The sequence below is a fragment of the Heterocephalus glaber genome, unplaced genomic scaffold (assembly GCF_053883595.1).
Source record: "Heterocephalus glaber isolate CG9 unplaced genomic scaffold, H.glaber_assembly_v1.0 deba00001431, whole genome shotgun sequence".
Lineage (NCBI taxonomy): Eukaryota > Metazoa > Chordata > Mammalia > Rodentia > Bathyergidae > Heterocephalus > Heterocephalus glaber.
The window spans coordinates 2,349,226-2,361,412 of record NW_028258295.1 but is presented as its reverse complement, the minus strand read 5'-3'; positions in this window follow the sequence as shown (position 1 = coordinate 2,361,412).

The window sequence follows — 12,187 nt, the reverse complement described above, 5'->3', positions numbered from 1 at the left end:
TTTCTCCACTTAGGCAGCAACTCCATCCCTTGTGGTTTGCCCAAGGAGTTCTCTCCTGTGTTGCCCCATCTCTCCTCCACATTATTTTTCCCTCTTTACTGACATCATTCTCATCAGCACACATATATGTACTGCTATTTTTCCCATACTGAGAAGCAAAAATGAAACTAGACATCACATTCCTCTCTATTGCCATATTTCCCTCTTTTGTTGAAAAATTATTCTAAAGATTTACCCGTGTTATGTGTAAATACTGAATAGTTTCTCTGGTGTGAGAAACTGAAAGTGTAAATAAGGACTAAATGTATAATAGGTCATGTGAAATAGGAAGAAAAGGGGCAAAGGGGAAGGAAGTGGGAGGGCTGGGGAAAGGATAGAAGGGAATGGGATTAATATGAGAAAATGGAAAAATAGGAACAAAATCTTTGTAAATAGGGAGGAATGGAGGGGTTGAAGGGAGGGCTGGGCAAGGGTGAAAAATAAGAACCAAGAGAGACTATGTAAAGGTGTAAATTTCCAATGATGAATGTCATTATATTGTATACCTAAAATGTACCAATGATTAGAATGAATAATCGATAATGTAAAATAGGAAGAAAAGGTCCAAAGGGGTAGGGGTAGTGGGAGGGGCAGGGGAAAGGAAAGAAGGGAAAGGAAAAATGATGAGAAATGGAAAAAATGGAAATAAAGTCTTTGTAAATAGGGAAGGGTGGAGGGCGTGAAGGGAGGACTAGGAATGGGGAAAAAATAAGAACCAAGATGCATTATATAAAGGTACAATTCCCAATGAGAAATGTAATTGTGTTGTATACCTACAATGTACCAATAAAAGAATTTAATACAAAAAAAAAAAAAAAAGATTTACCCGTGTTTGTTCATTCCACTTTTCCTTTCCTGATCTGGGTTTAAAACACATTTCTCCATTGAAATTTGCTCTTTCCAAGTTTGCTAGTGACTTTCTCATTGTCAGAACAACGTTCCATTCTCACTTCATCTTATTCATCCTATTGTGCACTTTTGCTATAACTGATCACTTCTTGCTCCCCAGGACACTATCCTTGGTTTCTTAGATCTCAGTCTCTCTTTATTCTCCTCCTAACTCACTGGCTGATCATCCTTCTCATCCTCCATTCCAGGCTTCTCCTCATCAATCTGCCCTCTGAGCTATAGAGGTCCGACCATGGGTCTCTTCTAGCTACGTGGACACCACAGACCATCTGGCCTCTAACTTACTTAGCTGACCACTCCATTGGATGGCTGAAAGATGTTTCAGATCTAACAAGCACAAAGCATTGCAAACAGCGAGCCTAGTTATTCAGGCCCAAAACTAGTAAAGAGGCTATCCTTGTTCCCAGTTTACAGATGAGGAAATTCAAGTTCAGAGGTTAAACAGCTGCCAAGCCAAGGTTTGGATCTGGAACTAATTACCATTGCATTGTGGTGGTGCTTGCTTTTCTCTCTAGTTCTTGTATTTTTTCCCCCCATTAACTTTATTGGTACATTTTAGGTATACAATACAGTTACATTCATCATTGGGATCTTGTACCATTACATGAGTCTCTTGGTTCTTATTTTTTCCCCTTCCCTTGCTCTCCCTTCACCCCCTCCACCCTTCCCTATTTGCAAAGACCTTGTTTCCATTTTTTTCCTCTTCTCATATTTTTGCCTTTCCCTTTTTTCCCTTCCCCTACCCCTCCCAATTCCCCTGCTCTTTTAGACCTTTTCTTCCTGTTACACAATATCAGTTTTACATTTTTTAAATTACAATATTAAGATCTAGGAGACATTACCACAGATTTTACAGAATTTAAAAGGATATAAGAAAGCATATTACAAAAATCTTTTTTGAAATAAATTTGACAACTTCTAAGAAGTACCTTGGAAGACAAATTAATGAAACTAACTCTGGAGGAAATATAAAATTTGAATAGCGCCTATTAAAGAAAGTATATTCCTAGCTTGAAAACCTACCTATATGAAAACAGCAGGCTCATAGACATTTTAACTGATAAATTATATCAAACATTTAAAGTGAAAAAAGAAGGAACACTTCTCCCCTCATTTTAGGAACTCAACATTGTGCTAATCCTAAAACTGGATAAAGATAATAGAAGAAAAAACTATGAACATAGATAGAAATTTGTTTAACAAAACAAATTCTTAGAAGTCAGATCTGGCAGTATATAGAAAGTGGTTTTGTTATAGGGATGGCAGTGTTGGTTCAGCACTGGAAGATCCACCCCCAAAAGTCATCATTTTAACAGAGGAAAGGAGAAAGCCATATGATCCTGTCACTAGTTGGAGAAAGAGTATTGGACTAAATTCTACAGCTGTTCATGGTAAAAGCTATCAGGAGACTAGAAGTAGAACAGAACCTTCTCAACAGATCAAAGACATGTACTCCATACTTCCAACAAAAACTCCTTCTATGAATGGAGACGATACAATGCTTTCTCCCTAAAGTGGGGAATAAGGGCATATGTGCCTACTCTTTATCTGTCCATTAGACTTTGAAACATAGGTCTAAACCAAAATAGTCTGGCAATAAAATGATACAACTAGGATAGGATTGGCATGGCAGAAGCAAAATCTTTATATGTAGATGAAATGATCATCTACAGAGAAAATAGTAAGAAATCTCTAGGAGCCCCTATAACTTGTACTTGAATTTAGCAGGATTAGAAAACACAAGGTATATATAAAAATTCAGGTCTGTGATACTTGCTATAAATGAAGTAGTTCTTGTATTTTTATGACCATGTTTTATATTTCTCTAAAATTAATTCCTTACAGAAACTTTTACAGTGTGGATGTGAAAAAGAATGGTTTAATCCTAGGTTTCCTGGTAGCGCTGATATCTTTGTCCTTTTGTTATAATAAGAATACTGAGAAATAGGGGAGAAGTTACTGGAAGAAAGTTACACATTGAATGAATGATAAAATAAAAACACGCCCTGATTTCATCCTTTGGAGTTAGAAGCTGGCACTTAGAAATTTTTCAATGTTCTTACCTTTGGTACAATGATAGTGTAGAAGGAAGTCTCCATTTGGTAAAGATGGAAGTGATAAGATTATCTGTAGCCTGTTTAGAAATAAATGACTCCCATTTTAAAAAAAATGTGTGTATGTAATTTGCTTTCTCCTAGGATGCATGCTTATGAGTTAAATGATATCATTTGACTCTTACAACATCTTAAAAATTGTTATGAAACATGATATGGGTTTTTAACATAGACTAATGTACTGTATATCCCAAGATCAGCATTTGCTCTTGCGGTTGAGAATTTATAATTTCAGGCTGCTGTCCAGAGTGACATCTGTAGATGCCTGAGTTGCATGTAGACATGGATGTGTTTGAGGCATAGAATATTAGTTGTTTCCTCTGCTCCTGGCTGCAAGGCTTGTTTTTTTTCTTTGTAAACTGATTTATCTTACAGTCTTCTCATGTAGACCCTGTGTTTGATTTAGCAACAGGAAACCATTGCAGAAAGAAAGAATAGTCCCAGCGAGAAGTCACAGGCTCCCCCGCCTTTGCTTCAACTGTATGCTTAAAAATACGGTACAGTGCAGTGAGCCTAGGTCTTGTTAAAAAGTACAAGACCAGGATGCTGTACCCAAGTCTTGATTCCTCATCTTTTAAGAAAAAGTTTCTCGCTGGGGATTTAGCTTAGTGGTTTCGCTGCCTGCTGTGCAAGTGCAAGGACCCGAGTTTGATCCCCGGTACCAAAAAAAAAAAAAAAGAAAAGAAAAGAAAAAGTTTCTCAGGATTCTCTCATCGCCGTTGGAAACTAAGTTGGGATTTGGATTTGCCTTTTCAGTTTTCTTTCACCTAAGTCTGGAGTCAAACTTTCACCTTTGTTGCTAGAGGGATGAGGTGTGAGGTATTTTTTGCTCACCACTTCCTCCCCTGTAAACTCTAAAGCCATGTGTCTTCACCCTCATCCTTTCTTAGGTAGTCCCTGAGTGCCATGTGCCTACTTCCTAGTTCTCCCTATCTTACCTTCAGTGGTCTTACCTTAGCCCTATACTGCTGCACACAGAGCTCAACAATGGAGTCCCTCCTATGAGGTCATCTGTGGATAGGTCAGGTTGACTAAGTGGATTATCAGCTTCTGAGCTCGATTTCTAGCTCTGTGGCTGGAGGTGCCCAGCCCTGCATGGCCATATTTTACAAAACCTCTATTTGAGCCTGGAGTTACAGATTGTGACTGGTTTACGCAGTCATGCACTGCTTAACACAGGGACACATTCTAGGAAATGTGTCTAGGAGATCTCATTGTTGTGTGAACATCCCAGAGTATACCTATACTACTCCAGGTGGTATAGTTAGGCTATATTATGATCATAAGGAGTCACCATCATATATGTGGTCCCTCCTAGATCAAAACATCATTATGTCACAAAGACTGCATATGAATACAGAATATGTGACCTTCATCATCATCTCCATGCCTGAGCCCATGAATTAATTATTCATGCCAAAGCAGGAGTGACCAAATGTGCAGCAAAAGATCAAGGAGCAGCCACAGGCATCTACTGAAGCACACACAGATAAAACTAGTACACTGAAGAATCCTTGGTCTTTTGAAGCTGGGCATGGTGGCATATGCCTTTAATCTCAGCATCTGAGAGGCTGAGGCAGGAGGATCACTGAGACTTCAAGGTAGGCCTGGGCTTCATAGTGAGTTCAAGGCCAGTCTGAACTACCTAATGAGACCTTGTCTCAAAAAACCTACAACAAAAAAGAATCCTTGGTCTTTCCCAAGATTTTGGAATTGCGTGTGATCTTTACATCTGTAAGAGATCATCATGGTAGACTGAAAAAAAGAATATGGTATTCTTTCTTTTTACTGTCTAAATATCCAAGTCCATGTATGTAATAAAATTAAAACTAAGGCAGAACAAGTCTATACTACAGAGACCTCAAACTTGATGTGTCCAACTGAAACTCATTCTTTCTCCTGTACCCTATGCCCCTCCCAGACCCAATATAGATACACTACCTCCTCCATTTAGCATTTCTTTATATAAATTAATGTCACCACCAGCCACTGAATACCAGATATTTGACAGCCATCCCAGTCCCTTCTCTCTCCCAAACATCTCTTTAATGAACTTGTTCTGCCTTTTTTTCCTTACTACACATTACTTATTTATTCCTTACTATTTCTGTTTAAGTTGAGGCCTCCATCATTTCTTTCTTGGGCCATTGCAATAACTACCTTCTATGCTCTCCTTCCTCTAATTTATCATCTTTATCTGCTTCCAGAGCTGCAGTTTAAGAGTATACATTTGATCATGTCTCTCCCTTCATTAAAATATTTGCTATGGCTCCCATTTCCTATAGGAATCAGGCCAAAATTCCCAATGAGTTTTCTTCTATGTTCTCCCCAGTATCATCTACTGATACACCTTTCCAAATACTCCATGAAAACAGTCACTTGCTGTGTCCTGAAAGTTCCAGGCTCTAAAGATATTTAGCCTTTGCTATGTGTACTCTTAGACTAGAACACTTTTTTATCTCTTCCAAGACTCAACGTGAAGACTCAACTTACATTATATCCTTTCTATCAAAACTTCCCAACTGGCCTTTTGTCTTACCCCAACACCTCACCATGACTTACTCTCTGCTCTAGAGAATATAAGTCTGCTACATCACTCAGCACGTTACTTTTACATGTGCATTTTTGTGGATAGAGTACAAACTTTTCATGGAAAAAATTGCTCATCATTCATTTATTTTACATTCCTAATGGCTAGTGCAGAATAATATTTGATATTTTTAAAATTAATAAGTAAAATGAATAAATATATATCTTCAGAGATAAATATTTTAATATAATGCAATTTTGCTTTACAATTATTATATCAAAAATAATTGCTAGAGCTAAATTAAAAACAAAAACACACAATGAGTAAATTCTTAAGCCAGAATCCTACTTACATAACTATTATGAAGTAGTAAGCAAAAGTGTGTTCCAATTCAGATCATCAGAAAACGAGAATTTTCTTGCCTCAGCCTCTGGAGTCCTGGGATTACAGTTGTGAGCCACCATGCCCAGCTTGTTTTAGGTTTAGTATATGTGCTGCTGCAGTGAGCACAATTTAGGTTTATCTTAAAGTACAAACTTTGCTGTTTATTTAAAAACTGACTTCTATATGTTTTGTGAGGCAAAAATTCAAAGCCTGAAAAAGTTAAGGTCAGTTAAAGGTTTTAAACTTTGGAATAATTGAAATCATTCTCATTTTAGCTATCTAAATAGTACTCTTTCTGAATGGTTCTTTAAGCCACTCATTGAAGAAACTAGTATTATTCATTACCAAAATTGAATCCTTGTTAAGTGCCTTGGGCATAGGGGCCAAAAAAGGAGAGCACTAACTGAAGTGTGTAAAATAGGGAATTGAAATACTATGTAAAATAGGAAATGTCATTTTTTAAAACACCATCCTTCAGTTACCACTCTATAATCACTGCGCATTTAGAAGAGGTTGTTTCATGAAACAGAACTACAGGTTTAGTATTTGGAAACAAGCAAACATACAGTTACCAAGCATGGATATAAGTGACTTCTTTTGTACACATCTGAAGCAGGGTACCACCAGAGCCCCAGGGACACTAGAGGACGTCTCCTGTTACCCGTACCCCCACTTTTGGGTAGGAATAACTTGACCTGAGTTTAAAGGTAAATATGTCTTCTTTCATTTTCATAATAGTAGATTAGAATTAAACTTCAAGAAAAGAAATTAGAGGAAAATGTAAAATCTAACTGACTTTTGTAAAATAAGCATGGTTTTCACTGGGCTCATTATGTCTGAACTAAATATGAGTGATATAACACTTTACCATTTTCAAAGTGCTTTCACATTTTAAATTAGATCCTTATAATAATCCAGGGAGTATGGTAGATCAAGTTGCAGAAACAGAGTGTCAGAGAAATTAAATTATTTGGTTAAATCTTATACAGCAAGAAGTTTAAAATCCAAAACCGATACTCTTTCAGCTGGTCATATATCAAAAGACAGAGCCTCAGAAGCCGGCTACATTTTTCTGTAACATAGATCCCACAGACATGCACAATGTCCCTTATTATACCCTTTGGGAATTGAATAAGAGATTAAATAAATATTTAAATAAATAGAGTAACCTCTCTGATTAGCGATTGCCTGACTTGTCTTTCATAGTAGGTCCAACATGAGTGCACCTGACAGACTGATGAGTACATTTGGCAAAATATTAAGTCAGCTGAGTGATAAAGACATTCAATCTAAGTCCTTACCTCGTAAGGGGAGCCAAGACAGCAGGCTGAGAACTCTCCACCACATGTTGTGCTGTGCCACTGAGACCCTGTCAACTTCCTCTAGACTCTGAAACAAATGTGGGAGAGTCGTTTCTTCTCTTTTCTTTTTTTGGTTCAGGGATCGAACTTGGGACCTTGTGCTTGTGAAGCAGGAGCCAGAACAACTGAGCTAAATCCCTAGCCCAAGTTCTTTCTTTTGAAGAAGGCGGAGGAAGGGGCTCTGTGACCTCACGTGTGTCAACTCCTCCATCTACTCTGGGAGGTTCCTCTGACTTAGCTGCCCCCAAAATATCTCCTGGTGGAACATTTTGGGGACCACAGTGTCAACTCAATTGTGGAGAAGTGTGAGTGATGTGTTAGTGACCACACGTGGGTAGTGCTACTAAGTCAACTAAGTGCAAGTCTTGTGTGGGGAGAAAGAGTGGGAAGAACGCTAAGAGGTTTCTGTATAGTGATGTCACCCCTATTTTTACTTTTCTACTTATTAGATAATTATAATTAGGTAAATTTTATGTAACCTTTGTGAATATTTTATATTTATAACTCTGGCAACAACTTTTGATGGTTATCAGGGGCCAAATTCATTCATTCATATATGTACTTATATTTGAAATCTGCATATTCATCCATCCATCCATCTGCCCATCTGTCCATCCATCCATCCATCTCTCCACTTATTTTTCCATCTAGCATTCACCTTTCTAAGACATGATTAAATGTAAAACATAAATCTCTTGGGTTTTTTTTAAGATGCCAACATTTTATTTTTTCAATATATATTTTTATTAGAGTATATTAGTTTTACAAAATTTTGGGTTTCACTGAGGCATTTTCATACATGTATATGACATATTTAATCATATCCATGCCCCCATTATGCTCTCTTATACCCCTTTTTTATCTTCCCCTTATTCCTCTCCTTTTTAAATTTTTCATGCTATATTGAAGATTGACCCTGGGTGTTTCAGACTGAGCTACATTCATAGTCTTTCTCTTTCTTTTTTTCTTTCTTTCTTTCTTTCTTTCTTTCTTTCTTTTCTTCTCTCTCTTGAGACAGGGTCTTGCTAGATTGCTGTGGTAGAATGACTGGTGGTCAACTTGTAACACCCAGCTAAACTGAACCAGCTTGGTCTGGGTGTGGAAGACCCATCTGAGGACTGTTGCCAATAACCATAAAAAGAGAACTGAAGGGGAAGATTATGGGCTGTTGATTTTCTAGGAGAAGCTTGCTGCAGTTGGTTTTCCTGCCTTGAACTTGGTTGTACTCATCAGAGGAGGAGCTCTGGCCCTCGGTGTCGCTGGGAATGGCCACTGTTCTTGTTCAGGGGCGTTCTGATCCTCACTGTGAGCATCACTTCCTGACTCCAGTATAGATCCCTCAGCCTGGTGGTACAGATCCTTCACCCTCACTGGTGCAGGTTTTCTGGCTTCCACCACTGGCCTTTGGACTTCCCAGGTGCAGATCCTCAATATGGACAAGCATGAGACATTGCTGTGGGTTTTGGCCACTGGCTAGACTTGTGGGGGACATTGCCTTGGACTCTAGGCCTTCAGCTGGACTTGTGTGGGACATTACTGTGGGACCTAGGCCTTTGGCTGGATTCTTTGGGCCTCTAGTGTACTGCTAATCTCTTGCATTCCTCTGAATTTGATTTTTTTGGGTGACTATTATAAAATAATCCTATAAGTCATCTGTCCTGTAAATCTATTCCCTTATAAAACCCTGACTACAACTGTTGCCTAGACTGGGGCTTGAACATTCTCCTGCCTCAGCTTCCCATAGTGTTAGGATTATAGGCATGCACCACCATGCCTGGCTCTTTCTCTTATCTAAGTCTCCCTTCTACATTCATATCATCACTTGTAAAAAATTTTTTATATTCCACATATTAGGGAAAACATGCAATATTGTCTTTCTGAATCTGTCTTATTTTGTTTAGCATGATGATCTCCAGTTCCACGTATATTCCTGCAAATGGGATAATTGCACTATTCTTTATGGCTGAATAATACTCATTATGTATGTAGATCACATTTTCTTTATCCATTTTTCTGTCTATGGAAGCCTAGGCTGATTCCATGTCTTGGCTACTGTGAACTGTACTTCAGGAAATATGGGTATGCATGTACAGTATCTCTACAGTATACTGACTTTAAGTCCTTTGGATGTGTACTACAGAATGGCATAGATGGATCATATGGTCTTTCTATTTTTAGTTTTTTGAAGACCTCCATACTTATTTCCACAGTGGCTATACTAATTTACATAACCCATCAGCAGCATCAAAATGTTCCTTCTTCCCTCATCCTCACCAGCATTTATTGTCTTTTGTATTCTTTTTTTTTGGTACTCGGAGATCAAACTCAGGACCTTGCACCTGCAAGATAGGCACAGGGTCACTGAGCTAAATCCCCAGCCCCTGTCTTTTGTACTCTTAATGATAGTTATTCTGACTAGGGTGAGATAAAAATCACAAAAGGGGTGAAATGGAATCTCAACTTAGCTTTGATGGCTAAAGATGTTAAACATTTTTTATATACTTATTGGCCTTTTGTACTTTTCTTGAAAAGTGTTCTGTTCAGTTCATTTGCCCTTTTTTTGATAAATTCCTTGTTTTACATAGATTATCTGGTGGGGGGAGATAATGTGCAAATAAACAAGTTTGATTCATTTAATTCTCATTAAGCAGGCCAAGTGATAGACTTTATTTCATTTGAAACGGGTTGTCAAGTAGTGAGTGAACAAAAGAATTAATTGACTGACCATTTGAAGAGGTAAACATACTCTTTTGTTCTGAACCCTGAAAGGATGGTTGACTTCTCATTTTTCCAAAGTAGTAAAGAAGATCTTACTTTGAATTGTGCTTTGGGTGACAGTGAGTGTACCTTATCCACCTACAGGTATGATGTTCAATTGGCTGAAAACCTTGCCCAAAGTTGCATAGCCCACTGGACTCAGAGACAGGAAACACTGCAAGGCAGGCTGGTGGGTGACGTGCCTTGTGGTTTGCACAGTCCTTCCTACTCTCTTATCAACCCATGCTCAGCCTGCAGCCCATGGTGTGCACAACGTGGAGGGTGGCTGATTGTGGCTGCTTGAGGCAAATGGAGAGAAAAGATGAGGTTGGAGTGTAGTGGTCAGGGAGTGAGCTGCTTACTTTCCAATTGAAACGTGTCTCCTGACCACTTTGTAGGGAGGAGGTCTCACAACTGAGTAGGAGAGGAAAAGCTAATTTTCCTTCTACCTTTCTGAGTTCCTAGCTGCTACCTCAATAAATGAAAAGATTAAGGAGAAAACCAAGCAATATCATGTATGTTTCATATATGCATGGAAGATACATTGAGAATGAATAGTTCTCAAAGAGGTGGTTTAGAATTCTGCCCTATGTAGTATTTTAAACAAAGAACAATGGAGTTTTAGAGAAGTGGTAACACAGAGGAAAAGATCTTGAGTCTTTAGGAATGGCAAATTTGTTAGAAACTGAAGTTTGTAATGTACATCCCTCTGGTGCCCTCTCCAGACTGATAAGGATCTTAAGTTTTCTCCAGTAATCAACCTTCATCCTTGGTAGAGAGGGGAGAAGGACATCTTAGTAAATGTATGTCCTGCTTTTAAGCAAGCAAGGGGAGGGCAGAGAGCTCTTCTTACACCTTCTTTTTCCCAATTGCCTTCAGTTCAAAATAATTCTTATATCAAAGCAGCACATTTTGGGGTGGCACATTCTGCCGTCCTTCAACTGACCACCAATTTGCCGTTTTGCTTCATATTTCAGGAGGTCCTTATATTCTGTTTCATTACTAACAGGACACAATATTTGATGGGTAGTGAAAAGATAGATTTTAGAAATATAAACATCTTCTCTATTTCCCATCATCACCTGGATTGTGTGTGGGCAGATTGAAAAGGGATACTAACTAGGCCAGTGGTGGACTACTTTAGGGGTCAAAACAAATAGGGGGTTTCCCATGTGTAGAAGACATTGGGGTTTTTATTGCAATTACTAGACAGCCCTAAACTTTCTTCTTGATCTTTCACCACTCTTGTGGGGGAATCGTGGCCTTTCCCAAGGCCAGGGAAAAAGGTGGACTTGCCTCATTTCCTGGCAGATGCCACTGCTAATTCCCTGCCACTGCAGCAGGATTCTTTGAGCACTGTTGTAAAATATACCAAGGAGTTTCTAAGCCATACCAGCAACCTTTGAAATTAGTTATTGATTCAGAAAAAAGTTTCCTAGGAGCCACAGAGCTTGGTGGGATGAACACAGGTGTGGGAGGCAGACAGGCCCTGGCTTGTCACCTGGACTTTGTCTCTAGCTCCTGTGTAAACTTAGCACATCATTTGCCTCCTCTTATCAATTCCCTCAGCTGTAAAATGGAGACAATAGCTAAATGCTAAGGTGACTGGGAGGTTTGAATAGAACCCAGGACCTAAAGCACCTGCAGTGTGTTACATAAAAGAACCTACTTAAACACACAGACCTAGGTGGCCAGGGCTGGACCTCAGGAAACGTGATAAGTTTGGGTTTGCTTGGAAAATGAGAGGGACAGCTAAGTCCCTTGAGACTGCCTAGAAATCTGTCTTGTGAACCTGGGCTTTCACAGAGATAGGTTCTTTAAATTGATCAAATGGGGCATGCTAGACACAACATCATTCTGGGGTTGCTTTCAGAAGGAATCCAGCTTAATGCAAAGGCCACTGTCAAGTCCCAGCTCATAGAACTTTGTGGGGATGGGTGATTATCCCTTGTGTCTTTCCCTGTATATGAGGGGATTAGAGGAAAGTCATGGTGTCTCCTCCTTGTTCTGAAAACCCAAGCATCTCCCAGGTACTTCAGGCTTCTGCAATATTTTTAAAACATTTTAAACTACTATCCAGATTCTGGAATTAG